Below are 13,122 nucleotides of genomic sequence, written 5' to 3'. Positions count from 1 at the left end.
ACCCTGAAAGTCTAGGGGTGATTCGTCAAGCGGGGGTTGAGAAAAAAGGGGGGTCCCAAAACACGTTTTCCCCATGCATTTTCCCATAGGACCTTTAGTCGAAGGTACAGCCCGAACGGCTGAGCAGAATTACTTGAAATTTGGCAAAGAGGTAGTCCTCAGGTCAGGCATGTGCCTTTTGCTTAAATGGTGTAAATCCGTTTAGTAGTTCCTGAGAAGATCAAAAGTAAATTCACATATATATCTGGGCGGAGCCTAACCACACATCTCATCGTGAGATCTGAATGGCTGTCAGCACTTCATCCAAGAATTGTTGGCAGCCATCTTGGGACCAATATACATGATAGCACCTCATTAAAAAGCATTGCAGTTAATAGAAGGTTTTAAGACTTTAGTTACATTATAAATCATTTGTTAATGGTACCATACTCATTTTAGGAATTGTGGTGTGTTCTAAGGTGATTTTACCATGTGAAAAAGCCTTCTGCTGTGATATCATGAATCATGTTTGAGAGAAAACTATTATCTCATGCTTTTCCCACAGAGCTTTGGAAGGTGATCTATAAGCTAACTGAGAGCATATTTTCTGTAAATTCACATTATCTTTCTCAGTCATGTGAGAATGAAGTCTGACATTCTCAGTACAACATGTAATCCAGCAGGGGTAGAGACTGTCAGTTGATTCCTTTGTGTTCTACTGCAGCTTCCCAGAGTGTTCTAAAGAACAACTAGAGCGCTAACAGTCCTACTTATGACAAACGTATGGCACACCTAAAGCCATCTTGGTTGGAATAAAGTGGTAATTCTTAAAACATTTAATTTAAAAAGGAACAACATGAGGGGGTTCATTTTGCCATAGAAAGTATGATTAGTACTGCAGAAAGAAAAATTAGGGCACATTTTGAGTGACTTCTCAAATCCTCTTCTATTTCATTAAAAATTTCTGACATGCAGACTGAAACATGCACTTTCAATACAAGCAGCAGACTTCCCTGGTGAGCAGTAGATTTACTACAGTGATCTAATAAGCAACTAGAGTGCTAAAATTCTGAATTTATGGCAAATTTGTGACACATCTGAATGCCTTCTTGATGGAATCAAAGTAAAAAACTGAAAGTATTTCCGACTGAGGAGACTGTAGTAAATGAGGAAATTAGGAAACATCATAACAAATAAGTCTCCCAAAATGGCCACCAGAGACAAAAGAGCCCAAATGTAGCCCAAATATCACTCAGATGTAGCCCAAGTATAGCCCAATGACAGAATGTCCCAGAGTGTTCTAACGAACAACTAGAGCGCTAACAGTCTTACTTATGACAAAAGTATGGCACACTTGAACCCATCTTGAATGGAATAAAGTGGTAACACTTAAAACATTTAATTTACAAAGGAACACAATGAGGGGATTCATTTTGCCATAGAAATTATGATTAGTGCTGCAGAAAGAAAAATTAGGGCACATTTTGACTTCTCAAATCCTCTTCTATGTCATAAAAAAATTCTGACATGCAGACTGAAACATGCACTTTGAATAGCAGCAGCAGACTTCCCTGGTGAGCAGTAGCTTTACTACAGTGATCTAATGAGCAACTAGAGTGCTAACATTTAGAACTCATGGCGAATGTGTGACACATCTGAATGCCTTCTTGATGGAACCAAGTAAAAAACTGAAAGTATTTCCTACTGAGGAGACTGCAGTAAATGAGGAAATTAGCAAACTTCATAACAAATAAATCTCCCAAGATGGCTACCAGAGACAAAAGAGCCCAGATGTAGCCCAAATATCACCCAGATGTAGCCCAAGTATAGCCCAATTACAGAATGTCCCAGAGTGTTCTAACGAACAACTAGAGCGCTAACAGTCTTACTTATGACAAAAGTATGGAACACCTGAAGCCATCTTGAATGGAATAAAGTGGTAACACTTAAAGCATTTAATTTACAAAGGAACAAAATAAGTTGGTTCATTTTGACATAGAAATTATGATTAGTTCGGCAGAAAGAAAAATTAGGGCACAATTTGACTTCTCAAATCCTCTTCTCTTTCATAAACAAATTCTGACATGCAGACTGAAACATGCACTTTGAATACCAGCAGCAGACTTCCCTGGTGAGCAGTAGTTTTACTACAGTGATCTAATGAGCAACTAGAGTGCTAACATTCAGAATTTATGGCAAATGTGTGACACATCTGAATGCTTTCTTGATGGAACCAAAATAAAAAACTGAAAGTATTCCCACTGAGGAGACTGCAGTAAATGAGGAAATTAGGAAATTCATAACAAATAAATCTCCTAAGATGGCCACCAGAGACAAAAGAGCCCAAATGTAGCCCAAATATCACCCAGATGTAGCCCCAGTATAGCCTAATGACAGAATGTCCCAGAGTGTTCTTAAGAACAACTAGAGCGCTTACTGTCTTACTTATGACAAAAGTATGGTACACCTGAAGCCATCTTAATTGGAATAAACTGGTAACACGTAAAACATTTGATTTAAAAAGGAACACAATGAGGGGGTACATTTTGCCATAGAAATTATTATTCGTGCTGAAGAAAGAAAAATTAGGGCACATTTTGAGTGACGTCTCAAATCCTCTTCTATTTCATAAAAAAATTCTGATATGCAGACTGAAACATGCACTTTTAATACCAGCAGCAGACTTCCGTGGTGAGCAGTAGCTTTACTACAGTGATCTAATGAGCAACTAGAGTGCTAACATTCAGAATTTATGGCAAATGTGTGACATATCTGAATACCTTCTTGATGGAATCAAAGTAAAAACTAAAAAGCATTTCCTACTTAGGAGACTGCAGTAAATGAGGAAATTAGGAAACTTCATAACAAATAAATCTCCCAAGACGGCCACCAGACACAAAAGAGCCTAAATGCAGCACAAATATCACCCAGATGAAGCCCACATGTAGCCCAATGACAGAAGTGTGCAAAACACTTATTTTTTGTGTATTTGCAGTTTTATATAGTGCAGACTTGTCAGGTATTGGAATGCTTTACGTGAGCATTGGTTACATCACACAAGATCAAATTCATTTTGGTTGTAGACATGGGGAGATTAAGTGATTTGACCACAATCACAGAATGTTGAGCTGAAGCAGAAACTCCAACCTGGTTCCCCAGATGCAAAGTCTGCAGCTCTGGAAGTAACACCACATCCTCTCGCCAAGGTGCAAAATTTAATCAAGTGGTCAACTGGATAAAAAAAACATTAATATTACAAATAATTTTAAAGTTCTTTGTCGCTATTTGAAAACTCAGAAAATATGTCCTCATTTTAGTTTTTTAGAGCACTAACCATAATTTTGATGCAAATAAGACCCTCTCATATATGTAATTTCTAAAGGAAATACTCTAGTTATTACAGATTTAATTACATCAAGATGACGTCAGGTGTTCCACACTTTTGTAATAAATATAGAATGTTAGCAATCTAGTTTTTCATTGGGATACTGTTGAGAGGCAGAGGCCAGGGGCACAGACTCTGAAAATTGAAGGCAGGTAGGAGAGTGCAGAGGCAACAATTTGACCACACTGGGCAGGCAGGAAAGTCAGTGGCAGCACAACAGACTATGGAGGGCAGTGGAAAGGGGGGCAGGGGCAACCAACCAACAATACACGACTGGCAAGAGAGACTGTGGCAATATAATAGACCATTGTGGGCAGAAGGAAGAGGCAGTGGAAGTACAACCATACATGCCAACAGACCCGTTTCAGCCAGGAAACGTCAAATGTTTTTAAGCTCAAATGGGTTTTATTTGATCTGTCTCCTGTCTACAATCACCTCTTTTTCAATGTAACTCAAAGGGGAAAATCAATACCCCAGTTTTTTTTCAAAATCTCCCTCTTACCAAGTTCAAAATGTTCGCAAGTATGGTACATTGAATCATGGTAGGCAGGAGGAATTGGGGAAGGGACATGGACTCGGATAACAGAGGACAGGAGGGACATGGAGAGGTGCACCAAACTGACCCTACAGGGCAGGCATCAGGGTTTGCAGCAGCACAATACACCACACAGCGCATGCGGGACGGGAGTGCAGCACAACAATCCATAGAAAGCAATAGGGAGCAGACAGGACCATGCACATAGACAACAGAGAACAGATGGGAAAGAGGCAATGGTAGCTAGCTGACCATAATGGACAGACAGGAGAGAAAGCTGCAGCATACCAGACCATAAAGGGCAGTAGGGACGGATCAGGGGCATTACAATGGAACAGACAAGCCAGGAGGGAAGGAATAGGGGTCTGCACATGGAAACAGAGGGCTGGGGGCAAGGTGGCAGGGCAGGAGCAGTAAGATGACCATGGAGGTCAGTCAGGATGGGCACTAGAAACAAGACACACCATGGAGAGCAACAATGAGACTATGGTGGCATACACACAGACCATGGGGGGAAGGTGGGAGGGGGTCAGGGGCAGCTAGCTGACCACACAGGGAAGGTGGGAGGGGCCATGGCAGCACAGAAGACCATGCATGGCAAGTAGGATGGTTAGTGGCAGCACAATGGCTATGATGGTCAAGAAGGAGGGAGCAGGGGCATGCACAAAGGACCATGGAGGATAGAAGGGAGGGTCAGGACCTGGGCACAGACAAGAGAGTTCAGGGGAAGGGGCCTCACAACAGACCGCGCAGGGCAGGCAGGAGGAGCAGTTGCAGCAAAACAGATCAGGGAGGGCAGAAGGGTGTGGCAGTAAAATGGACCATGGAGGACAGGAGGAAGGGGATAGGGGCATGGCATGTGGACAGGCAGGGTGGAGGTGGCAGGGACAGGTTACAGTCATCTGACAATGCTAGGCAGGTGGGAGGGGAGTGGCAGCTCAACAGAACACTCAGAGTAGATAGGAGTGGCAGGTCAATAGAACATAGTGGGCAAAAGGGATGGGGCAGGGGCATTCACAAAGACATCGGAGGGTAGGGGGAAGGAGAATAGGGGCAGCAAGCTAAGCACAGAGGCTAAGCAGGAGGTCAATGATGGGCTATAGAATTGGGCAATGGAGGGCAGGAGGAGTGGACTGGTACATCATGCTAAATGGAGGGCAGTGGCAGCACATCAGATCATGCATGGCAGGAGGGAGGAGGCTAGTCCATGGATTCAGACAACAGAGGATAGGGAGGAGGTGGATGGGGCAGCAAGCTAACTGTTCAGAGAAGGTGAGTATTAGGAACTCTATTGTTTTTAAAATGTGTGTCTGTGCAAACTACTTAAAATATGAACAAGTATGCAGCATAATCTCACTTTTATTCAGGAAGAAGAGGACGTTTGTGACTGTGATTCCGGGTTCAATTGGCAGAAACACCCCCTGACCCTCCACCCCCATCGCAAAATGTAATGCCCGTGAAAAGGGTAGGTGGACGCAGTGTTATATAGAACATAGTCCTGAAAACTAGATGTAGTATATGGTATAAACTATGCACCAAAAAGTGTGATATAAGATGAACCGGGGTGTGAAATATAATATGCAATACATTGTGCGCAATGACAGATTCATTGGAGAGCGCGAGATAGCACAGGCACTAGCGCGTGCTATGCGATATGCGCCTTGGAGTGTAATATGCACAGGGCAGTGTTGTGTAACATAACTAGCCTCTAAAGTTGTAATATAAAATATGTGCTGGGGAGTGTAACGTTGCATATGCACTGTGGCAAAGATATGGATCCCAGATTGTAATATGTATGGCATAGCGCTGTGCGTTATAACATACACATCGAGGAAGGCACGTTAGATGGGGCAATATAACCCGTGCGAAGGCAAGTGTGGCATGACATATTCACGGGGTGGTGTTACAGTGCACATGGGCTAGAGAGTGTCATAGCATATGCACTAGCTGGTGGAATACAACACAGAGGTGTGAAGCAATCGGCGGGCACTGGTGGGTGTAACACAGCATTGGGCTCAGCCAGGAGCACGCTGTGACTCTCAAGTGAGGTTCGTCTCCTTTCCAGAGAGTAAAATAAAAAGTATTCCACATCCGGCGATGGATGTGTTTTTTATTAACCGTGAGGGGGGTTTCTTGCATAGTTTGGTCGAATTTTTGTCGAATCCCTTTTGAATGGCTTGGTGTGCGTGTAAATTAAATGTGCCCATCAATAGCTACCCATGTTTGTATAAGTAAACGGCAAGGGTGTCTACTTGGAGAGTACCCACCGGCGGGGGCGCCGGGATTAGGCACGGTAGGGCATCAGACACGTCAGAGCTTCACTAGCGGTGTAAATACATTCCACTTGGATTTATTGTATGCATAGTCGCCTTTTAATGAGTATCACATAAATCGTCATGGTGATAGGTACATACGGATGGGGTCCCTGAGGCCATAAGTGGCCTGAGGAGGGGGGCAACACAACCCTCCTCCTAAAGAATAAAAAAAAAAAGGCTATGTCCCAGGGTTGTGGGTCTCCGGGGCTGATTAAGGCCTTGGGAGGGCCAAATGTATTTTTTTCAACAAAAAAAATTAGGGTGCAGGCCCTGGGAGATGGGGTCCCCAGGGCCAATAAATTAGAAAAAGAAGGGGGGCCACACAGCCCTCCTTCTTAAAAAAATTAAATAAATAAAAGACCGGCATCGTGCCGGAGGCCACGCCCCCTCCTTACAGCACTCTGCAAACGCACCCCGTGGCCAGTTGTAAGTTGGGGAATTAATTCCAACGCAGCTCTGTGGCGCTTACTGGAGGTACCTAGTGGGCTAGTTTGACCCTAGGGACCCTTAGGATTCAAGGGGACTTAATCTCTCAATTTAGAACGGCCACAGGGTGCGTTTACACAGTGGTGAAGGGAGGGGACGGGGCCTGAGGTGACGTGTGCAAACACACCCTGTAGCGCATTTTAAGTTGGGGAAATAATTCCCTTTCAATCCTGAGGGACCCTGGGGGCCAACTAGCCCACCAGGTGCTTTCAGTAGGCACCAATGCTCTGCGTTGCAGAGAGGTGGTACAGGCCGTGCCCCTTTTTTTACACCTCTCTGCAATGGCGCTTACTGGACGTACCTAGTGGGCTATTTTGCCCCTAGGGACCCTCAGAATTCAAGGGGACTTAATCTCCCAACTTAAAAAACGACCACAAGGCGTGTTTACACAGTGGGGAAGGGAGGGGACGGGCCTGAGGGGACATGTGCAAACACGCCTTGTGGCGCGTTTTAAGTTGGGGAAATAATTCCCCTTCAATCCTGAGGGCCCCTGGGGGCTAACTAGCCCACCAGGTGCTTCCAGTAAGCGCCACTGAGCTGCGTTGCAGAGAGGTGGTCCAGGCCGTGCCACTTTTTACACCTCTCTGCAACGCAGCTCTGTGGCACTTATTGGAGGTACCTAGTGGGCTAGTTGAACCCTAGAGACCCTCAGGATTCAAATGAACTTAATCTCCCAACTAAAAACGGCCACAGGGTGTGTTTACACAGTGGTGAAGGGAGGGGACAGGGTCTGAGTTAACGTGTGCAAACACGCCTCGTGGCGCGTTTTAAGTTGGGGAAATAATTCCCCTTCAATCCTGAGGGACCCTGGGGCCAACTAGCACACCAGGTGCTTCCAATAAGCACCACTGCATTGCAGAGAGGTGGTCTAGGCCCTGCCCCTTTTTACATCTCTCTGCAACGCAGCTCTGTGGTGATTACTGGAGGTACCTAGTGGTCTAGTTGGACCCTTGGGACCCTCAATGGTTTTGTACGAGTGAAAAGTCCAGCTAACTATAATGCTCCTGAAACCTATGGTTTTTCAGTGAATTTCTAAGGTTTTTTAAATGCTAATTCCTAACTATAACGTGCCAGAATGGTTTTGAACTAGGCAGTGGTATTTTTAATAGAGACTAGGCGCTTGTAGTGAGTACACCTGGTATTAGTGACGTTCTAAATCAGTGGCGGTGCTCAAGGGTAGGGGAGAACCACTAGCCTCCCCAAAGGATTGTGGCCAGAGCCACAAAAGTCAAGAACAAAGGTACCCAAGCACACGCAGAAATAAAGTTTACATAGATTATGCGTCAAGTAGAACATGTAACACAATAAGTGAATCTCCGTTTTTTTCTTGTAAATTTCTTCAATTTAATATTCTTGTTCTCATAGTAATTTCGCAGTCTTCACAGTGGTTTCCAAGCCAACACGTGTTTCGTCGCCTCTAGTATTATTGTACATGCGACTTGTTCACGGCTGAACACTGTCTAGTTATCAATCATTTATGTATGACGATAATTCCAGGTCATACAGACAATCGACGGGGGGGGCCCAATCCTTGTAAGGTAAACAAATTTCTTCGGTGGCTGTGCTCAATATTTAAGGAAAAGTTCCCATCTCCTTGTAGTGGAGAATGTGTCTGTTGTATGCGACTGCCCCCATCCGCGTCTGGCTCCAATTCGAATTGAGCACAGCCACCGAAGAAATTAGTTTACCTTACAAGGATTGGGCCCCCCCCGTCGATTGTCTGTATGACCTGGAATTATCGTCATACATAAATGATTGGTAACTAGACAGTGTTCAGCCGTGAACAAGTCGCATGTACAATAATACTAGAGGCGACGAAACACGTGTTGGCTTGGAAACCATTGTGAAGACTGCGAAATTACTATGAGAACAAGAATATTAAACTGAAGAAAGTTACAAGAAAGAAACGGAGATTCACTTATTGTGTTACATGTTCTACTTGACGCAATAATCTATGTAAACTTTATTTCTGCGTGTGCTTGGGTACCTTTGTTTATAACGTGCCGTACATATTACTGCTCAATTCCCTCGTTCGTGAAGAAATATCGCACTCGCGGGGGCCATTTGAAATGTTCTTTAATCAGCGACCAACAGCAAACAAACGCGTTTCGGCGAAAAGCCTTCTTCTGTGTTAGCTTCTTAGCTAGAGGATACACTGCTAAAGTGCTTGACATAGCGATGAAGAAAGCAAATTCCTTCTCTCGCCCTGCAGCATTAGAATACAGTTCTGTTTCCACCACATCATCTGAATCTTCCAGTTCTAACTTAGAGCCACCCAGGCTAATTACAACATATAGCCGGCAACACAACAAATTGCGCATGATCTTCAATAGAAACTGGCCGGTGGTTCGTAATGATTCAGTATTGGGTGACATATTGCCTAAATCCCTGGCTATCACGTTTCGTAGGGCTCGCTCTATGAATGACATGCTAGTGAAGAGTAGCCCAGAAACCAATACAAGCAATTCTTGGATACAGAGCTCTAAAGGTTTCATCAAGTGTGCCAATTGCAAATCTTGCAAATTGGGCAGGAACAAGACCACATATAAAATTCCTTTCAGTGATGTTCCTGGTAAGATATCGAAAAAATTGATGTAAAAAACTGAATATGCCGTGTATGTGCTGGAGTGTGCGTGTGGCCTGCAATATGATGGTTGTACCAAATTGCATTTCCACAAACGCATTCCGAGGCACATGCGGGCTATCAGCAACAATGACGCAGCTTACCCAGTTGCCAGACATTTCAAAGAGATCCATGGTAGCTGTTTAGACTCTTTGAGCTACTTTGTAGTGGATGCAGTCCCACGGCTACGCCGGGGGGGGTGACCGTGAGTCCCTGCTTAGGTAGTTGGAGACCCGGTACATTCTTGAGTTAGATACCAAAACCCCTAATGGCCTAAATTCAAGTGAGGATCTCTTCACCTGTCTATAATCCTACTCAGTACCCCGGTAGGCAGTTTACTGTAATGGCACAACATCTCTAAGAAAGGGTCATACCCCGCATTTACATATGGCTTAAGCGTGGGTTGTCCATTTCTGCCGCTTTTGGTATATATTTTTAGCATAGATTATTAGTGTTTTATTCACTCCAAAGTCACCCCACTCCTCCCCCTTTCTTTCTATGTATACATCACTGGTTTGTGACTTTTTAGGGCAGATTAGATGTTTGGTTAATAGGGCTTCAGGCATCATATCATTGCAGTTTTTAGATTATGGTTTAAATATTTATGAAATAATAGATATTTATTAATGCTCTCCTAGAGACTTGGACATTTTTGCTTTTAGCTGGAAAATTGAATGAATTTTACAATCGTTATGGTTGATATCAATTCCCTTCCAGTAATGTAATCCAGTTCTGGATTGTGGGGAGGTTTAAGGATATCATCCTTGCTTAGTGTATGGTTCTTACTGGTATAATTCCTTTTAGTGCGATGATATTGTAGGCCATATATTCTGATGACACTCTTGGCAAATTGTGTGTTAGTATTGGAGTCCCTGAGAACAATAAGTGTGGTGTTTTTGCTGCTCCATTAGGAACAATTTTGCAGTAGATTTGTTTAGTAAAAGATGTGATTGCACTTTAGCATGCTATACGTTATATAGTTGTTACCTCATTATGGGGAACATTATGACATGCCTATATTTGCCCTTGCGGAAATTTGCACTTTGTCCAGTTTGTACACTTGTTTAACATTGCTGCTACTACAGTTAGTAACATATATATTGTATATTTTACAGTTTATGTATTGGCTAAATAGCACTATGTAAAAAATATTTACAATCATAAGTGGATTACTCTAATTGAATATGAGTTTGTCCACAGGGACTATTAACAACTATGAACTTTGCAGATTTTTTGTATTTTGCACAATCGTGTTTTGCACATCTGTCGCTGAGATTGGAAATAATTGTATCAATATTTTAAGTCCTTATAGTCATCGAGGTCGGTTTGAGATTTCATGGTCATTTTTTCTATATCTATTGGCCTGATGGTCACGTGATGTGAGTACTTGCATTTTAAATTTCATGGTTTCTACCACATGCGTCATGTGATCAAGCCACCGTGTTGGGACCGAAATGCGTCATGGCGGTATATATGTACCAAAGGGTATTGAAGTATCAGTGGGTGTCTGTCAGTTGGTGTGTAAGCGGCTGCATGGGTTGTTGAGTAGCTACACGAGTGTCTATATGGTTTATTTCTTGGTTGTCTGAGCATTTCTATGGGTGCCTGAGTATCTGTGGGGGGTGTGACTCTGTGCATAGATGTGTGAATGGGTAATTCACTGGGTGTATGGTTTCAAGAGTGCATCTGTGCAGATCTGTATGTGTTTGTGTGTGTGTGTGTATGGGTGTGTTTGTGAGTGAATCAATCAATCAATCACTCATGGAATTTGTATAGCGCACTACTCACACGTAGGGTCTCAAGGCGCTGGGGGGGGGACGTTACTGCTCAAACAGCCAGGTCTTGAGTTGCTTCCTGAAGGCGAGGTGGTCCTGGGTTGTCCGGAGGTGGATGGGGAGGGAGTTCCATGTCTTGGCAGCCAGGTAGGAGAAGGATCTTCCTCCGGTGGTGGTTCTGCGGATGCGTGGAATGGCGGCGAGGGCGAGGCTGGCGGAGCAGAGCTGGCGGGTGGGCATGTGGAAGGTCAGGCGGGTGTTGATGAGCTTGGGGCCCAGGTCGTGGAGGGCCTTGTGTGCATGGGTGAGGAGTCTGAACGTGATCCTCCTGCTGACAGGGAGCCAGTGCAGGTCTCTCAGGTGTCCGGAGATGTGGCTGTGCAGGGGGATGTCCAGGACGAATCGTGCTGAGGCGTTCTGGATTCGTTGGAGTTTCCTCTGGAGTTTGGCGGTGGTGCCGGCGTAGAGGGTGTTTCCGTAGACCAGCCGGCTGGTGACGAGTGCCTGGGTGACCGTCTTCCTAGTCTCGGTGGGGATCCACCGGAAGATCTTTCGAAGCATGCGCAAGGTGTTGAAGCATGAAGATGAGATGGCATTGACTTGTCTGGTCATCGACAGGGAGGAGTCCAGGATGAAGCCCAGGTTGTGTGAGTGGTCCATTGGCTTGCGGGTGGTGCCCAGGGCAGGGGGCCACCAGGAGTCGTCCCAGGCTGAGGGTGATGATCCCAGGATGAGGACCATGTCTCAGTGGTACATGTGTGAGTAACTACATATGTGAAATGCAGTATATGTGAGTGTTGGAGTACATAAATCACTATATGTGAGAGTGAATGATTGTGAGTGTGGCTGTATGGATGAGTGTGTAGTAAGTATGTGTTAATATCTGTATGAATAGGTGAGTTGGTGTGTGTATAAGTGTATAGGTGACTAAATGGGAGTGTGATTGATTCTTTGCATGATTGACTAGGTGTGCAAGTAACTCTATGGATGAGTGACGATGTTTGAGTGTCTGTATAGGTGTCTGAGTGCAAATGATAGTGCTGTATTGATGAGTGACTGCATGTATGAGTGACTGTATGGGTGAATGAGTGGACGCATGTGCAGACCTAGGAATCAGTGAGTGGGTATGTGGTAACTGGGATTGGTGTATCTATGGTTTGGAAAATGGTAGTTTGTATTATAGAGTGGGTGTATCAAAGGTTGTAATAGGGTGTGAGGAGGTACTTCAGATTATCTCGTGGATTATGTCATCAGTGATGTCATTTGAGATATCATTAGTGATGTCATCAGTGATGTCACTGACCATGTCATGAATGATGTAAAATGTGATGTCATTAGCAGTGCATTGTGGGGGCGCGAGTTATAGTAAGCTCAAATAACTCTAATGGCTGAATTTCTCTGGTTTTGTATGAATGAAATGCCCAACTAACTATAACGCCCCTGAAACCTATAGGTTTGTCAATGAATTTCTATGGGTTTTTTATGCTAATTTCTAACTATAATATCCCTGAAACCTTTGTTTTTTTTCAGTGAAATTCAAAGGTTTTTTAAATGCTAATTTCTAACTATGCCTACAGAGGTAGGACATGTGAAGAAAGAGGAAGAAATGCACAGAAAGAATCAAGAGAAATGCAGAAAGAGGCAACGGAAGTTCAGAAAGATGAAGAAAAGTGCAGAAAGAAGTAAGAGATATGTAGAAAGACCCAACAGAGGTGCAGAAAGAGGCCTTGTTTCAAAGTCATGCTCCGACACCTACTTTTTACTGACTGGTACTGGTGGTAACTAACCCTGCCTAACCAGGCCTAGAGCCAGTGCTAAGCTAAAAGACACTTAGAATACAGTGAAAACACCTACACACACATGGGAACATTATGCGTTGGGGTACCCCTGCGATTGGCATGACCGCCTCTGTAAGGCCCTTGTACATAATTGGGCAGGGGGAGTAAAACCACCTCTAAGTGAAAGGTGCAGAAAGATACTTCTTTAAGTAGTTGTCACATTTGCAGAGTGGTAGAGAAAGGGTG

This window comes from Triturus cristatus, chromosome 8 (genome assembly GCF_964204655.1).
Source record: "Triturus cristatus chromosome 8, aTriCri1.1, whole genome shotgun sequence".
Taxonomy (NCBI): domain Eukaryota; kingdom Metazoa; phylum Chordata; class Amphibia; order Caudata; family Salamandridae; genus Triturus; species Triturus cristatus.
The sequence above is the reverse complement of the archived record's forward strand: the minus strand, read 5'-3'. Positions refer to the sequence as shown.